This window comes from Anas acuta, chromosome 9 (genome assembly GCF_963932015.1).
Source record: "Anas acuta chromosome 9, bAnaAcu1.1, whole genome shotgun sequence".
NCBI lineage: Eukaryota > Metazoa > Chordata > Aves > Anseriformes > Anatidae > Anas > Anas acuta.
This window is the reverse complement of record NC_088987.1, coordinates 13,449,719-13,467,197: the sequence shown is the minus strand read 5'-3', so window position 1 is coordinate 13,467,197 and position 17,479 is coordinate 13,449,719. Positions and strand designations below refer to the sequence as shown.

The 17,479-nt window shown below is 42.4% G+C and overlaps 1 protein-coding gene and 1 long non-coding RNA gene across 5 annotated transcripts in view; one reads left to right on the top strand and one right to left on the bottom strand.

Annotated features, from left to right (window-relative positions):
* LOC137861127 (glypican-5-like) overlaps nt 1-17,479 on the bottom strand; it is a 418,126-nt gene that overhangs the window by 14,249 nt on the left and 386,398 nt on the right. The window lies entirely within an intron of this gene.
* LOC137861128 (uncharacterized) lies at nt 1,811-16,989 on the top strand. Its single transcript, XR_011099400.1, has 3 exons — nt 1,811-2,452; nt 9,063-9,262; nt 12,145-16,989. It is a non-coding gene; the product is annotated as an uncharacterized lncRNA (long non-coding RNA).

Sequence of the window (17,479 nt, the reverse complement as noted above, 5' to 3'; positions counted from 1 at the left end):
TAACCGCCTCAGACCCTGCAATGGTAAATGTCAAAATAAAACAATCCATCTTTTCCTTGGGAAGAAATAATCTAACCTAACAAACCTTCTGTGATTCAGCAATAGTTCCATTAATCAGTCAGTCACTCGCTAGGAAAGCTTTCGTCATTTTGTTTATATTAATACAGGACTGATTCAAATTCAGACAAGCTGAAAGTATAGGCTTAAAACATGCCAAACATCTTTTACATTTCCTGGAAACATCTGTTTTTAGTCTAGTCCTAGGCACATGTTTGTGGTTGTATGTTTAAGCTTGTTTAGTTTGCCAGATACCTCGTACATACTGCGGCACAGCTGACATGATATCCTGAAACACAGCATGGAAGTATCTGTAAAACATGATGTTCCCAGTAAATCTGTTGAACTTTTGTTGTAACTTTCTTGTAATGAAAGAAACAACTAAAAAGCTCTGTGACAGCCTCCTGCCATCGCTGTATGGTGCAATTAATTAGTTAAGTTTAGAAATTCTGTACATGCCTCACTGGTAATATCCAGAAGACTGAGAGCGATCCTGACACTGCATGCCTCACATGCTCAAACCTCCTATTAAACTTAATGGGAGTTTGGGGGGATGAGAGGAATGCAGGATTGACCTTTATGGTTAAAGATGAATGTGTGCTCTAGACTTCAAAGATTAGGTACCCCTGCCAGTCTGGAGTGTGCAAGTGATCAGCACGCCAAGTGCCGAAGGCATCTGCTAAATATCACACCACAGCTCAAAGGTGTGTAATTAAGAAAAATATAAACTGGCTCAAGGAAGAAAAATATTAGTAATAATTGAAAATGCTTTGGCTGTTGCTTTTGTCCTGATGATCTCATTAGTTTTGGTTACAGAAACAGTTCTCACACTGGCTGACGTGGGGCATGCTTTGTTTGTGTTCTCATTCTACCCACATCTTTCCCAGTTAACTTTTATTGCTCAACACAAAGGTCAAATCGAAAGCTTAATTAACTTGTGTATGGGGAAACTATAAACTTATTTTAGAAGGGAGTACAAAAACATTTAAGGCCATCCCATCTCCTCTCCCCCAGACACTCCTCATTTTCTTGGGAAGAACAAGAGCATGTGTTGTTGGCATCCTTTCCCTTAAGGGGAAACTGCACCTTTTCTTGCTTGAAAATTTACATGTTACGAATATCCAGCCTTTTCATAAGCTGATAATTGTATTTCCAATTGACATTTATAACCAGGATTTTAATTTAGCTTTGCAGCTCTAAGCAGACAAAGCTCCATTTTATAACAAGGTTGGATATCATCGTATGCTAGCAGCAGTGTAAGCTTCAACTTACAGCGAGGATCTGAACTTCATCTGCTTAACTTTAAACAAAGGTTGTACCACCAAAATAAATGCTATTACCCACCTGTTTGAAATTAGGCATGTGTCTCAGCCCCGAGGCCTAAAACTGAACAGCAATTTCTCTCTCATCTGAAAAAACTCACACATCATACAAGCAAACTTTACAGTTTTTCCATGGCAAAGATGAGGAGAGAGTCACACAGCTCGAGAGGACGGTCAGGTCTGAGTACGCTACAACCTGTAGGCCAGCAACGCTAGTCCACAAAAAGGCCTAGGCCTAGGCCTATGTGTGACAATTTGGCTGCCAGTGAGATTCGTGATTATGAGATGAAAGCTCCTGTTCAGCCACCGTCTTGTCCTGGGGGCACAATTCCTTGGATGCTTCAGTTTCCATCTCCTTATCCCGTCATCTTTGAGACAGGTGTCTCTAAGTGCAGCAGGCTCTGCTACATGTTCTGAGCACTTGGGTCTAACCAGAGAGCAAACTGGACTGACATACACTGGAAAGAGCTACTCAAATTAACACTTAATATTGGTACTCAAGACAGCAAAAACAGAAGAGATGATAGAAACTGCTCCATGCTGCTTAGTGAGGTCCATGTGCCTTCATCCACAAGATGCCAAGAGGGCAGAGAGATGGGCTGCCATCTGTTTAGGCCACAATGCTCTCCCATTTTAGAATAAGCAAATGTCATATCTGTAAGGCATGGGGAGAGGAAAAAAAATGACAGAAGAGTTCCCCACCCACCAAAGAGCTCAGTGACTCAAGGCATGGCCCTTTTAACTCACAGCTGCCTCTGAGAGGCAGAATGGACTCAACACACACATTTCAAGCAGCCTAAATCCCTGAATACAATAACCACAAACAAGGCATCAACTTCCAGCATGGCAGTCATGAAAAACCAACCACAAATATTTCTAAAAGACATCTGAAAGGTTCTTCTCTCCCTGCAAACACAATGCTGCTATCATTCCTCACTCTTTAAGAGCCAGTGAAAAATTTCCAGTTATTTCCATTGTTACTTCCACTGCTCCCTAAACACTTGGACAGACGTGATTCCTGCTGCAAGATTTTTAAATCACTGGAACCCCATTTCCTTCATACTAATGACAGTGTAAGTAATGATTTCAAGTGTTTTCTGTATATCTGTTATTTTTTTTTAGCAACTTTATACTAACAATCTTTTCAGGAGGTTCTGATAGGATATAATCATAATTGATGTTTAATTACACGATAAACACTGAAATCATATCAATCCATGTATCATCTGATTTCTCTTAACGTGGATGACAAAAAAGATTAGCTGTAATGCCAATGGATAGTTCTGGTACTTAAATACATCAGTAGGAAACATTTGTTTTTTTGAATCTTGCCAGACTTTCATTTCAGTGAGAATTGAAACAAAAAGAAACTGTGACATGATATTATCCCAGATTAATCATTTTAGACCTAATATCAAGAGCAGTAAAGGAAAACATCACAGCATTCGACTAGCTTTGGCTCTAGTATGGGAAGTTTAAATTAGTCACTTCTCCTGCTCTAATTTGGCAAATATTCAGCATGCATATCCTCTATTTCACATTGCTAGGTTTATCCGGCCAACCAGAACCCCAGCTCTATCACAGCCGACAGTTATTGACAGAGAGGATGATTAGAGCCATCACTCTACTGAATATCTGTAGCAAGAAGAACATGTTTCATGGAAAAAATACTGAGCGGCTTAAAAGCATTATCTTACTAATAGCATGCAGTGAAACTGATGAACCCTTATCGCATTCAGCAGGATGAAGAATACCCAAATCAACACAAATGTAAGGGAGATACACAACTGAGCTTAAAAAAAATAAACTTTTCTAATAAAATGTCTTACAAAATGAAATAGAGTCCATTAGCATATGCAGAAGACTATGCTCAGTCTGTGTTCAGGCTGTGCAGCAAATTAAAGGAAGGAAATTCCTGTCCAGGGCAGGCAATAATTTCATTCCCAAATTCTGTCCTGATTTAATGGGAGACATCTACATCAAAGCTACCAGGAATGAGTTTAGCTCAGTCCACTGTGGCATATGATAGACTGAGGGCTATAAATCTTCCTCCTTTTTCAGAGAAACAGCATTGCTAAACTTTACATTGGTCAGCAGTGATTACTTGCTTCTCCTATTTAGCCATGTGGAAAAATCACTTCTGGCCATAATCCCACACATCTGCCAACAACTCCTTAAGATATTAATTCCAACACAAGAATAAAAAAAATAAATAATAAAACCACTATTTTGAGAGTGATGAATATTGCATTGGGACTCAAACGCCTGCAGCTTTCAACTGTCTTCTTTAGACAGATGGGCTTAAGCTTGACTGCCCAGGGGGGACTAGTGAGAATGCCATTGTGGTTGCCAAAGCCCTTCTCCTGGCACCTGCAGCACCTCTCCAGTGGATTGTGCCCAGGTGCTGAGGGTGGTAATGAGAAAACATATCAGTTTTTAAGCAGGAAGAATTTAGACAGCATGAAAGCACCACTGTCTTGCTGTAAGCTTGTGGAGTGTGATGGTAGACTCCAGGAGATGGAACGAACTGTCCTATCTAGGTCAGCTAAGGCTCTAAATATCCTAAGTACATCAAAGACCACCTCCACTTGCTTCTATGCACAGAACTGGCATGGATATAAGCAAAACACTTCTTAGGTGACTGAGCATGTAGCTTGTGCGTGCTTCTACCCAGACAAAGAAGCTGTGACAGGCACTCAGTCTTCTTGAGATGTATCGGTTACTGACAATTTCTTTGTGTTGTAAGAGCTCCAATTAAGGGAAAAACCCACTAGAACGTCATGAGAGCTGACACCACGTGCTGCAATGGATCTGTTGGCACTGCTGTGGTCTATTATGCAAATATGCATTAGTGGACTTTGTAAAACAAATTATGTAAATGTCCATTTAGAGCCTCTTCAAAATGCAGATTACTTGCCTGATGTTTGGGGGCAATTAACGTCTCTGTTGTGAACCTGCACTCAGGGGCTGCTATGTTACAGCCTGTGGATGTCAAGGCCTACTAGCAAAGTGTATTCTGCATGCAGATTCAACCTTAGTGTGAGAGCCTTGGGCTGTAAAAGTCGACTGTGTCATGATCTACTTAAGCAGCATATCATTGACACCATAGGCTTTCAGAAACCCTTCAATTTGCAGCATTCTGAAAGATCTGATTCAGGTATGCATATGTTCATTTGGGATTATGAAGGAGCTTCCTGTTTAATTAAGACTTTATATTTTTAATTGATACATGTCAAAATGTGCATATGTCTACACGTGCAATGTCATTTATTCTCCTGGGGGGAAAGGGTGTGTGTCCTGGTTCTCTGTCTCTTCAATACTGTTCTTGTCCCTTGGTCAGGCAGGAGCCAAAGCCAAAACATAAAGAGCACCAATAGGACTTTGGGCTTGACTAGGTGCTCAGGCCACACGCTTGACACACTAGGTAGAGGTCGATTCCTCACAGTGCTCAGCATGCACTGAGAAGGCTGGTCTCCCACCTAGGAATTAAATCAAACAGCTAAGATTTTTCTGAGCATACTAAGCATCTTGGATTGCTCTGTAGGCTCATCCTGGGCTTCTGAGATTGTACAAAAATCCAGGCCAAGCAATATTTACTTTGCAAGAAAACACGGACTATCTTCCTGGGTAAGGAATTTTCAGAACTGGGATATGAGTAGTGAACTCAGCATTTGTTGGACTTCCTTAAATTCTTGTTTAACTTGAGTTGAGATGGGTGAAATTAACCTTTATACCTCAGCAGCAATCTTCGTGTTTGAAGCAATTGAATCAAAGTAGCTTACCAAGGGCATCTTTCTACTTTATAACTTCAAAGAACATTTATTCAGCGATAGCGTATGAGGATCACATAATTGGAGCCAGCTGATGGAGAAAGGGCTGCATACTGAGCTAGCTGGGGAAAAAGAGACCTAATTTAAGGGTAGGCTAGAGATCTGAAGCAAAGTTCATAAAGACTGGTGTGTTACAAAGAAGAGGTAATAGCTTCCCAGACTGGCAGAGACAGTGCAGTACGAATGGAGGTGTCTTTCTAATCACTGTTGGCTGAGTGCTGTTCTCTCAGCAATGAACTAGTTCCTATAAAAAACACAAGGAGCTCAGGACACATTTGCAACCACTCTAATTTCTTTACTAACCTGTTGAGGCACTTCAGAACATTGACAAAAATTTCCATGGATGTATAGTATCTAAGCACCACAGGGTCATCATCTTGACTGAGGTATTCATGAACTGTTGTCAAATCAAGAACTACAGTGAATCAAACATGGGAAGACAAATACCTTGATAATTAGAGGACAGTAAAGAACAACAATGGGCAATTTAAATTTAATTGAAACCTAACATTTACTGGTATCTGGAACATAGAATCACAGAATCATAGAATCACAAAGGTTGGGAAAACCCTCCAAGATCCTCTGGTCCAACCATTCCCCTACCACTAATGTCACCCACCAAACCATGTCCCTAAGCACCAATTCCACCCTTTCCTTGAACACTCCCAGGGACAGTGATTCCACCACCTCCCTGGGCAACTTGTTCCAATGCCTGACTGCTCATTCTGAGCAGAAATGTCTCCTCATTTCCAACCTGAACCTTCCCTGGTGCAACTTGAGGCCATTCCCTCTAGTCCTATCACTAGTTACCTGTAAGAACAGTTACAAAGCTACCAGCTATTTAGTAAGGCTGCGATCAAATGTTAAAGTGGAAGCTCTATAGATCTGTAGCCATCTAGTTACAGATTTAGGTTAAAAATGTTCAAAATAATTATAAAAGCAAGACAGAAGGACTACTCATTTTACTCAACCATGTTCAACTGATATGCACTGGGACTTGCACCCAACAATATCAATTTATCACTGGCTTGGTACACTTAAGCAATGGTGACTAAAGACATCTTAAAAGCTTCAAAGAAGTCAAGACAGGCTGTTTAACAGGAAATATAACTACTCCTGTGATATGTCACCAAGCCACAAGAACCTGTAAGTTCTGACACAGCTATTCGGTAGAGCAGAAGATACCGTGAGATGAGAGCCGGCAACAGCCAAAGTATTCACTTCCAACCCTGGCTTAGGAGAAGAAAATACAGGATGGACAACCTTGCATCTGTTTCTCTGCAACAAGTTGTTGCACCACCCTGAAAATCAAGAGGAAATTTAGCTTTGCCATTAATAGTGAATGAAAAAAATGCTGTGGAGTGACACTGCTTTCCAGTGCAACACTAAAAACAGTTTTCTGTAAAGTAGAAAGCAACGGGTGTCCTGTTTGTTTAAGGATTACCAAAGTATTGTCCCTTAAGAGAAAAAAGTCCCTTATACAGGAGCTGATGCTGAATCTTTCTCCTGCATTTCCACCAGCTTCCACTACAAAAGCAGAATTAAGTTTATTTATTTTACTTGCAAATTTATAGTTCTTACACCAAGGTGAGTTTGAAACTGGATAGGGAGAAGTGCCTGACGCTTGGACTTCATTTATTACTGTCCAGTTATATGGGGAGGGTTTTCACTAATAGCTTTTGCTTTAAACTGAGCATCTGAAAAAGTGTTTTACCAAACTTTCTCCAGCTGGTGAATCAGAGCATGGCAGTGGACACGCAGGCAGAAGAGGAGGCAGAAGGCCACACATGGCTCATCCAGGAGTACACTGTTTATTCAGACAGGAAAAGCAGAGGTACAGGATAGTGGGAATGGGACACACGGTGACATCCAAGAGATGAAAACCTCCTTTTGCACTGAAATTGGCAGGGATGTAAAGGGCCACCAGAAGGGTTCATCAGCAGTGAAAGGGAGACTAAGAAAAACACATTCCCACTGATAAATGAAATCAGGTGCACAGAAAAGGCAGCAGTGTTAGGAACCTCCTCTGCCATGGCTTTACTCACAGGATCATTGTTCAGGTTCCTGTGATTGAGTCTGGGGAAATGAAGTGTTACCCACGAAAGAAGAAAATCAAGGTAGGGAGTGTGTGTTGGGGCTGGGATGAGGACCAGTATTAAAGCTGCACAGATAGCTCTGTGGGACGCTTCAAAAACTCCATCACTGAAGGTATTAAAAACCAATCTAGACACATTGGAATGGTTTTGGTAGAGCTGACTCTGGCTTGGAGCACATATGCACGCTAGATAAGCTTCTTCATCTGTTTTCAATCTTCTGATGATCTATTCATTTTGATGAATCTATTCCATGTGAAAAGCAAATGAAAATGAATTATTTGATCAGTTTGTGACTAAATTTGCAACTATCTATAAAAACTGAGGGTGAACATCTTGTAAAAGGAATATACATTGGCAGCTATTGCTGACGAAGTGCTATCAATAGGCATTAAAGCTGCAAATGGCAAGGTGTTGGCAAAGTGAGAGGAATTGCTGCAGAAAGTAAAAAGCCAATCTGTATGATGAACGGAGTGTACATAAAGTAGAGCAAATTACCAGACACACAGACATGAAGAGTACAGAGGCATGGGAGCTGATTAAGAAGTCCTTGTGAAGAAATCTTGAAGGCTGGCCAGTTCCTCCTAATTCTCTGGCATCCGTTCCAGCCGCTCAGCTAGTGAAAAGAGCACTGTCTGTGATGTGAGCACACACGTGGTCATGTATTACAGGGAGACGATGGATGTGCAATACCGCTGCAAATGGCTGCTTGGGACTGCCAGCCCCCTTTAAGAACAATCCTGCTTTTCAAAGCCTCAGCCATCTTGGGTATATGCCAAGGAGGGAGACTCGAAAGGCCCAGCTCCTGAATTCCTGAGCAAGGAATAAGCTGGGTGTGTGGCTGGATGCGCTGTGTGGCACTGGCACCTCAAGTGTGTGACACTTGGAGGCTCTGCTGCTGGGGTTCTCATTTCTGAGCACCTTTATCCCATGCAGCTGTAACCTGAAAGAGATGGGATAGCCACAAGCCCTCACAAAACCATGGATTGCTGTTTTCCTTAAAATCAGAAGCCAATTTTTATTTTTCTCTTTCGGAGTTTTCTTAAGACGTTTCTTTTCCCATTTCTTTCTAATTAATTACAATGTCCTTCAATCCTCTAACTAGAGAAAAAAATAAATTACTTTCTGCACAAGAATGCGTGTTATGGACCTGTAGTAGTTCAAATACTAGAAATCTGCAGCAGCTAAGCAGTCTCAGTATTTTTTCCCCATTGAAGAGAAAATATGAACCATTTCAGCTTTTTCTTCAATACTGTTAATAATAGCTTGTGCTAAGGAAATATTGTTGGGATTGGGATGAATTTGATAAAACTGAGAGCTGAGTTTTACTTGATGCCATAAAGTAATCATCTAAGCTCAGAGTTTGTACTGGGAGTGTATCCTCTGTTTTACCTGCTATCCAGAAAAATTTCAAGGCTAAAAATCATGACCACAACCAAAAGTCTGATTTACATGCCCATTGGTTAATTCTTCCCTTTTATGAGACAGTCTGCTGTAAATGAGTGCAGAGAAGGTAGGGATAGCCTGGTAAAAATTCATTATCAACTTTTTGTCCCCAGATTGCAGACAGGACTGCTTTAATTTGGGATTCTGGAAGCTGCAGCATTGAAAATAAGGCATACATGAGGTTTGGACTGTTTAACTTTTATCAGCTTACCTTCTTCACAGGTCTACAGTTGAAATAATAGGAAATGGACAATTGCAAACATTAGCCAAATGCTTTTCCAAGGGAGCATCTAAGTAAGTTGTCTTATTTTCAGATAAAATGTGCATCTAACTAACTCCCACTGAAATCAAGACCTTGAAACGCATCTTGGAGCAAATCCAACTGCAGTGCTATAGCAGGACCACAGCCATGCAGGACCACAGCTATTCAGCATTCCCTACAGTGCACTGCCAAAGCGAGGGTGTGTTGCAGCAGCTGACACAGAGATGACTGACCACAGCTCATTTTAGCAAGGTCAGTATCTGCGACAGCTTTTCTTGAGTGCATCCAAGGGAGAAACCATCACATCCCCACAACACATCACGGTAGCTGCCAGAGTACCAACAAGACCCCAGCAGTGGCACTCAGATACTGATTTAAGCAGCAATGTTTTTGCTTGTTGTGCATGGAGTGGGCTAAGAAAGGGAGATTGTGAAAGACAGTGGAGAGATGGCATCAGGATGGGAAGAGAATACAAAACTGCTTTCCACAGTATGACCTATACTTTGGTCTTGATTGGCACAGCACACAGTTTCATTTTTATTTAAAAAAAAATAATCTGGCTCTTGGAATGGAAAGCACACTGCATATGCAGCCATGGGGCCCCTTCGCACTTCTTTGCACCACACGTAGTTACGTCTGCCAAATTGATGAGGAACACTGCTTACTGCTGTAGGTGCAAGAAAATTGCATCTGGCCTTGCAGAGCTCTGAATGACTACCTTAAGTTCAAGGCACTCGTGAAGCAAGTCTGAGTATTTTTTTTCTGCATTTCCACTATTAAAAGCTTCCCTTTGGTTTAGATAGCAACATACACTGGGGAAACCACACCTTTAGTACTACACAGTGCGCTCAGCCCAGCACAGTACTGCTCTGCAGTGCCAGTGGGATGGCGCAGCAAGAGCATGTACCCCAGCAAAGCAGGGAGACAGAAAACCAGCAGACAGACTAGCTGATACACCAACATTTCCAGGTATAAGTCCCTTTTAAATCAGGTGGTACCATGCTCTTATTTAGCCTTTGAGCCCATACAATTACAAACACACTTTTTCAATAGCTCTGAAGCTGTGCTGCTACTGCATTATGTAATTTCTAAAAGATCTGCCTGTAAAACATGATGGAAAAATGAATGCTACAAGATGCAAACAAGACCCTGCCTCCCTCCCAGAAACACTACATCCTTTAAATCCTAGAATTTTTTAGTGGCTAAAGTTATACTTCAGTTGAATTCCCAGTGTTTGGGTAAATTTATGATACAGCAGACAAGTAATTTATTTTCTTATTTGTAATGAGCCTTATAACTTCTGCTTTACTACAGATGTCAGATTCTATACTATATTCTATCATTTGCCAGTGAAAGCTTTTCTTAAGAGTTAAGACATTCAGATGAATCACGTTTTCTTTGCATCTTTTTTACATGAAAGGTTTCCTTGTCTCTGCAATTCCCACTTCCCACCCTCCAGTTTCTGTTGCTTTCGCTGTACAGAGCTAGACTGTGATATTTATTCCCTTACTCAACAATGAATAGTACAACGTATCAGTGAAAGCCCTTCTGAAGTCAGTGAGACAGTTTATGGGGTATGGTCCTACTCACTGTGAGCAGAAGTGTTTCAGCCTGGCCCGAAGAAAAATGCAAGATGACGTAAGTTGAAATGAATACGGTTACTCACCACTATAATATACATGTTAAATGGAAAAGACCTGGGCAGATAGAATACCATTTAATTAGCTGCCAAATATTTTGCCCCCCCTAAAGCAGGTATTGAAGGATCATGGGAACACTTAAATCAAAGCATTGCTGTCTTGACACTAATTCCATAAAAATGAATGGCAGACGTAACATTTTACATTTCGAAAATGCCCTTCATTCCAGAGTCCTAACAGATGTTACAAACAGGGAACGTGGCAGCATTCCTACAAGCATTATTCCCATTTTTCAGATCGGATAACTGAGACATGAAGAGGCTAAAATGCTCTAGGTGGTTGTCACCGAGGAAACCTGCAATTACACTGTGTGTCAGCAATATATCTGCATCCTTCCGTCACAAAACTGATGTAGGCAGATGTCATTCTAAATCCAGACATTTACTAAAAACTAATTTAGCTTATCTCCAAATTAACACATATTGCATAAATAATATTATGCTGGTTTTCAAGTTTGTAGCTCACATGCAGGCTTGTGATTCTTAGCCCACAATTTTTACCAAGAAATTGTCTTTGTTCTCTTTCTATATCTCTAAGGACAAATGAGTCCTGATCTAATGCTGGGGCACCTGGATTACACAAAACCTGGAGTATGTAGGGCATGAACAATTGTTTATTGTATTTACCTAGAGGGTGCCAAAACTGAATGGCTGATCTGGCTAAGAACAGGATGGGCATTAAAACCAGAAACTGTAGAATACACTGTTGAATGACATTACGTTTCTTAAAAGAAAAAAATAAGAACAATCAGATGTGATGGTAGAAGTATGTAACTGTTTCTGCCAATGTGAGGTGCAGTAAACTACAAGTAGGAAGTATCAAAAGCAGTGTTACACCTGGGAAAACTTTCAGCAAACAGGCATTTTATAGTGTAAGATAAAATAGCCTTCCTCAAATTATGCAGCTTCCTAGAAGTTTCACATCTGATGTGATAGAGGTTACAGGGAAACTCTGATGAGATCAGTATTTTGTGTGGGTGTGGTGCTGGTGTTTTTTTAATACTTCCTACAATATAAATAAATGGTACCGGGTTCCTGAAGCACTTCTTGACAGGCTTACTGCAGACAGCTATTATTCAATTCAGAAATTCTCACCTTCTATGGGAAATCACAAAGCCAACTAACTTTCGTCTAAGAAGTGAAGTTACCCAATGACAACATATGCCTCAGCATCTGGAGATTACCATGCAACATATGCAACAAATGTGGTCTGCAAAGACAGAGCGAGACAGTAACTTGTTATGGCCTGCCTACTGTATTGTTAGATTATTATCATCTAAATATACTGAATGCTTGCGTTCACATAACTTTATGCCTGACCAAGTATACAATGCAATTAACATTTTAAAGCCATTTGGCACATGTCTAATCTTATTGCTGTCTTTGTATTTTCCCTATTCCCTTATTTACGGATATTCATTTCTTTTTGCTCTAGGCCTATGCTGAGCTATCACGTACATCTCTCAGGGCAGAAATGAAGGGTGAGGTAAACTCAGTTACAAATACCACCAAGAAATGCAAACATCATCCATAACCTCTTATCGTGGGAATGGAAAGATTTGGACCTAACACTCTCCAAAGGGCTCTGTGTTCAGTGGCTATAAAACGTTCAGGACGTCTCACACACTGGACGAGGCCAGAAGTAAATGTGAGCCTCTCAGTGAGATGCTCTGGTTAGTGTGGTACAGGGTAAAGGAAGACATGAAGACAGAAGATTCCCTCTTGCTCAGAGCAGCAGGGGTGCTTTGATTGCAGCAACAACAGGCTAGTGGCAGTGCTGACATCCGTACAGCTAAAACAGGCAGTAAGGGCTTCTCCTGCTACAGCGTGTGGCACAGAGCAGTCTAGCCATCAACCTTCATCTTCCCTTCTCTCCCACTCTCGTCACTGGCCAGCTCCTTGCTTTCTGTGTGCATGCAGTCCAGGATGGCAGAAAACTGCCCACACTGAGGGCAGAAAACACCCATGACCCTGCATTTCAGAAAAGAAATTGAATATTCTTCCTATGCCTTCTCTAAGCAATTTGCTTTTTCTTCCGACATCTCTGCTTTTATGCACATCCCAATTGCTTCCCATATTCAGAACTGTTTTTCCTGTTTGCTTCAAACAGTTTTGGGTGCCCCATGTGCTAAAAGAACAGCCCAAGTTCTGTGACAGGTAGGACAGCCTGGTCGATGTCCGCTCCCTATGGAAGTGAATGGGGTGGGCTTCTGCGGGTACATGTGCCACAGGAGGGACTGCCGTAATGCGTTACATGGCAGTAACTGGCTGGTAGAAGTGAAGGAATTCATTTGTACACTTCTAAACGCAGCATTAGGAATGTGCAGTAGCATGCAGAGCAGTCATTTCAATTTTACTTATGTACCTCTTGTAAAAATAATCATTTATGGTCATTATAAATCTGCTCTAACACAAATCAAATGAAGAAATCAGTGTATTATTGCTGTTGGCTTTGGTTTAGTTTCTCTGGAAACTGGGAGTGTTAGCACTGTCAGTAATCAGCGTTGTCAGCCACCCCAAAAAGGGCATTAAAGAGAGGTGGCTGACAACGATGCTGAGTGCTTACAGTGACCGGTTGATCGTCCCTCTATGTGCAGGAGGCAGAAACAGAGGTGGCAAAGGATGCTGCCCGCAGGGTTGTTCACAAAGGTCTGTGTGGGCACACGACCTTGTGAGGCCGGCTGCTGCCAGGAGGCAAGGCTGGCGGCCTGGCCTCCATCCCCTCCCACCCAGATGACATGAGCCAGGGAGGTGCCTGGGCTGTGCCCTGTTCCTCCTGCAGCACGGTGGCGGCTCTGTGCCCCCTTCTGTGCCTGATGAAAGCTCTCAAGCCTCAAGAATTCAGCTGTCAGGCAAAGAAGAAACAAACGCACTTTGTGGCAAACGGTGGTTGGGCCAAGCCACAACAAAGGCACCAAGTTGGATGACCATATGCTGTACGGAAACACCAGAAGCTTTTTCTCCATTACAAACCCAAGGAATTGCATAAGTTCATGTGGTACCTGGCCCTATCCTCTGATAACCCCCTGCTTATTTCCTCACAGGCAGCTGGGAATGGAAAGAGCTCTTCATCTTGGTCACACAGTGGGGCAAGCCAAAGGGAGGGGACCAATGCTTAAACCGAAAGAGAGAAAAAGCTTTTGATGAAGAAAAGCTTTCCCTAAACATTTCTGACATCTCAGGATATGAATTACTCTCGTTTATACTGGAGAAACAGCTAGAATAATCTGGGGAGAAAAAATGACCTCTGACTTGCTCAAAGTTAACAGCATTATTGAGAGGAAAGCTGAAGGTATTTTTTGTTTGTACTCAGCAACTGTGCTATGCAGTTTGATGGGGATCATATCTTGTCACGAATGAGCACAAAAAAAGAGCACAGAGGAGCCCAGTCCTTAAACAGAACCTCAAAATCCCCCAAAGAGTTTTGAAATCATTTTTTTTCCCTCTTGAACTCGTCACTCTATTTGCTCAAAAGATTCCCTGTAGGGAAATAACCCTTCAGAACCCTCCAGTAGAAACCTTCACTGCATTTCATTCTTCTTGAAAGACAACCTGTAGTGCCAAGGAGGAAAAGATTGGAGACCACGGAGAGAAGCACACATACCAAAACATGCCTGACAGCAACCCCGTCCTATGCCCAGCAACTTGTCCCCAGACAAACTTGAGTGGGTTGCAGTTTTCTGTGGGAATGTGCCACCAGGCTGCCAGGTCTGCTTTTAGCCTTCACCTACTCACAAACAGCCAAATGACTGAAAGTACAGCGTGCAAAATAAAAATAAACCAACCACATTTAGACCCTCTGCTGCTATCTGCTTATCCGCATCTATCAGTGATACAATTCACATCTGAAACACATTTTTTTTTATGTTCTGGTTCAAAGTGGAAAAAAGATGTAAAAGCAAACAGAGTACCTCTCATTTTTATCATCCCTAAGAAAGTGTGTCACAAGATACTGAAATTCTCTTCATTCCCTATACAACATTTTTCACAGTGCTGTTTCCTGGTCAGCACCTTGCTCAAAATGAATACAGGCAAGTATTTGCTCTCATAATTACCTTCTGATAGCAGGGATTATATCCTGCCTTGAATCTGCCATCTCTCTCTAGAGCAAACTTGGCTGGATGAGTAGCGTTCATTAGAAATTAACTTATTAGTATTTTGATTTGACATCAATTGTTTCCTTGCTGGTAGTTCAAATACAAATTTTTAATTAGAAGGATAGGATAACTCACACTGGCATTTGCAATAATAGTGTCACCAAACCTCAGACGTTATGGGGCTGTGATGGGACAGTGGCAGAACCGATGCACATGTGGCCAGCTGCTGCTGAATGTAGCGGCGCTCGCTTGATCCTGAGCAGGAACTGGCCCCTTGCACAACACCATGCTCTGGGAGCAGCCAGAGCTGGGGATGAAGGAGCTCATAGGGCTGCAGCCGCAGCTGACAAGCCTCACCGCTCCCTGCCTCATTCCTTGTTATTACTGCTACCATTTGACTGAAATTTCCCTTTACGGGAAAAGAGTCCGGTCTTCCCCTTCTCAAGTCTGTGGGCCCAGAGGCAATGGGAAAAGAAGTCCTGGAATTTGGGCAGCAGCATCTGAGCAATGCCTTCTTCATCACTGTCTGGGAATTTCAGAAGAAGCCGAACCACAAAGGACCTTGTAGTGGATGCTGTGCAACAGGCAGCTCACGGAGAGGGCACCTCTGGGAGCAGGAAGCTACCGCCCAGCACGGCTGCACGACACGTGCCCAAACCGTAAACCTGCTGACACTTGAAATCTAAACATAGCATTGCCCCAAAAGGAATGGTCTCCCTAACAAGCATCTCCTCCTGCCAACTGCCCAAAGAGAATCAGCCCCACGTGTGGCCGGAGCTGCTTCAAACCAGCACTTAGGCACCTGAAGGCATGTTTCAGGGAACATTCCTCCACAAGCCCTTTCAGGAGGAGTGCACTGAGATAGGGATTTTGGTGGCCTGGATGGACCCCAGTATTGCGATCCAGGAATCATTTATTCTGCTTTACTAAATGATTACACAGGATCATTAACATAAAGTCAAAACTCTTCAAAATGACGTGGTGAACACTTCAAATGAGACTAGAGGAGCCCTGCTGCATCTCCCCAGCACCTGTTGGGACCCGCAGGTAGTTCTGCCTGTGGATGCGGGGCCAGGGGAAGCGCAGAGCCCAGCCAGAGGCAGCTCCCCAAGTCACAGACACAACCCAGCAGATCTCAGCTCCTCAATCCCATGGAAGGGGCAGGGAATTTACCTTCTTCAGAAGGTTGCAGAGATGATAAAATCCCTTTGTAACTGAGAGATGCACATATACTACAGCAGCATGTCTATAGTCCTGCAAGCATGTCCTACATCCTCTCCATGGCAAAGGGATTAATTCTGAGGAACCGGCACTGAAAGGTTTCTATGAGCAAATGACAGATCTGTTCCTTCTTGTCCTTCAGAAAATAAAACAGGAGACACTGGTGAAGTGTTCATCGCACCCCAATTTTTGATGGATGGACATGGAGGACAACTTCTGCATCTTTCTTGTCAGAAGTAATTCCAAACATGGGGAGATGTAAGGAGGGCTTCTTCAGCACCTGTGCCAAACTCATCAGAGAAAATCCTATTTTCTAGCAACTTCATGAACTTCAAGAAAATGTGGAAAGTTTGGTATGCTACTTCTTTATTTATATATATGTAAGTGTATATATATATATATATATAATATATATATAATTAGTTAGTTAGTTAGTCATATAGTATGCAGAAAAATGTCATTGCAGCATATTTAGTATATACAAGTAGACTTGCTAGCTGGGAAATCTTATCTATGGAATAATTACTAACTGAAAGAAAGTATTTGCCAATACACCAGAAATCCCATGAATTTCATTCTTTGTTGTAAATGACATCAAAGCAGTGATAAACTTGAATAAATGAACTGAGGCAACAGAAAATTCTTCCAAGATTTATATATTTCAGAGATTTGCTAATGCATTGAAAACAAGAAAATAAATTAAGGGTCACACCCGCACTGAAATCAAAGAGAACTCCACCACATATTTACAAATATTATGGGGAACATTCTTTTACTGAAGTTGTCCGAGAGTTTGATTTTATCTAAACCGCATTACTGAAGAAAGCATATTTTAATTAAAATCCTTACTGCACCAAACTCTTCAAGTCAATACTTACATCCTATTAATATCAAAGAGATGTACTTCAATGCTTTCCCAAACAGAGAGGGGCTGCTGAATTTAGGATGTATCTGCAATGAATCAGCTTTCACTGGGTCCACTGAAGCCTCCTGACAGCCTGCCACAGCACTCGAGAGCCACTAGGACACAAGGAAGCCACCCACCTCTTGCTGCCCTGCTGGGGATGTCTCCACGCACAGCCACACCACCAGCAACTCAGCTTTGTCAGCTCACTGTGACTCACCCAGCACACAACCACCACAGCAGCAGGCGCCCACTGTGACCTCCTACCTCCTCACGAGGAGACAAAGGGACAGACGGACTCTCCACGGCTGTCAAGGGTGGGAATGGCCTGTTGTGACCCAAGTGACTCAGCCAGCTTTGTAGCGAGCACCACAGCAGCCACCTCGCGGCTCAGGCTTTCACTGCTGGCTTGGGCAGGCAGCTCCTCTGGGGAGACGGTTGCACTTCTGGATCTCTTGCACAGTGACAGCTATCAAGACTGCCTGGGAGGCAATGGGAAGGGCACTCAGCACCTGAAAGGCTATTTCAGCCTAGAGTCAAAAGGGTGG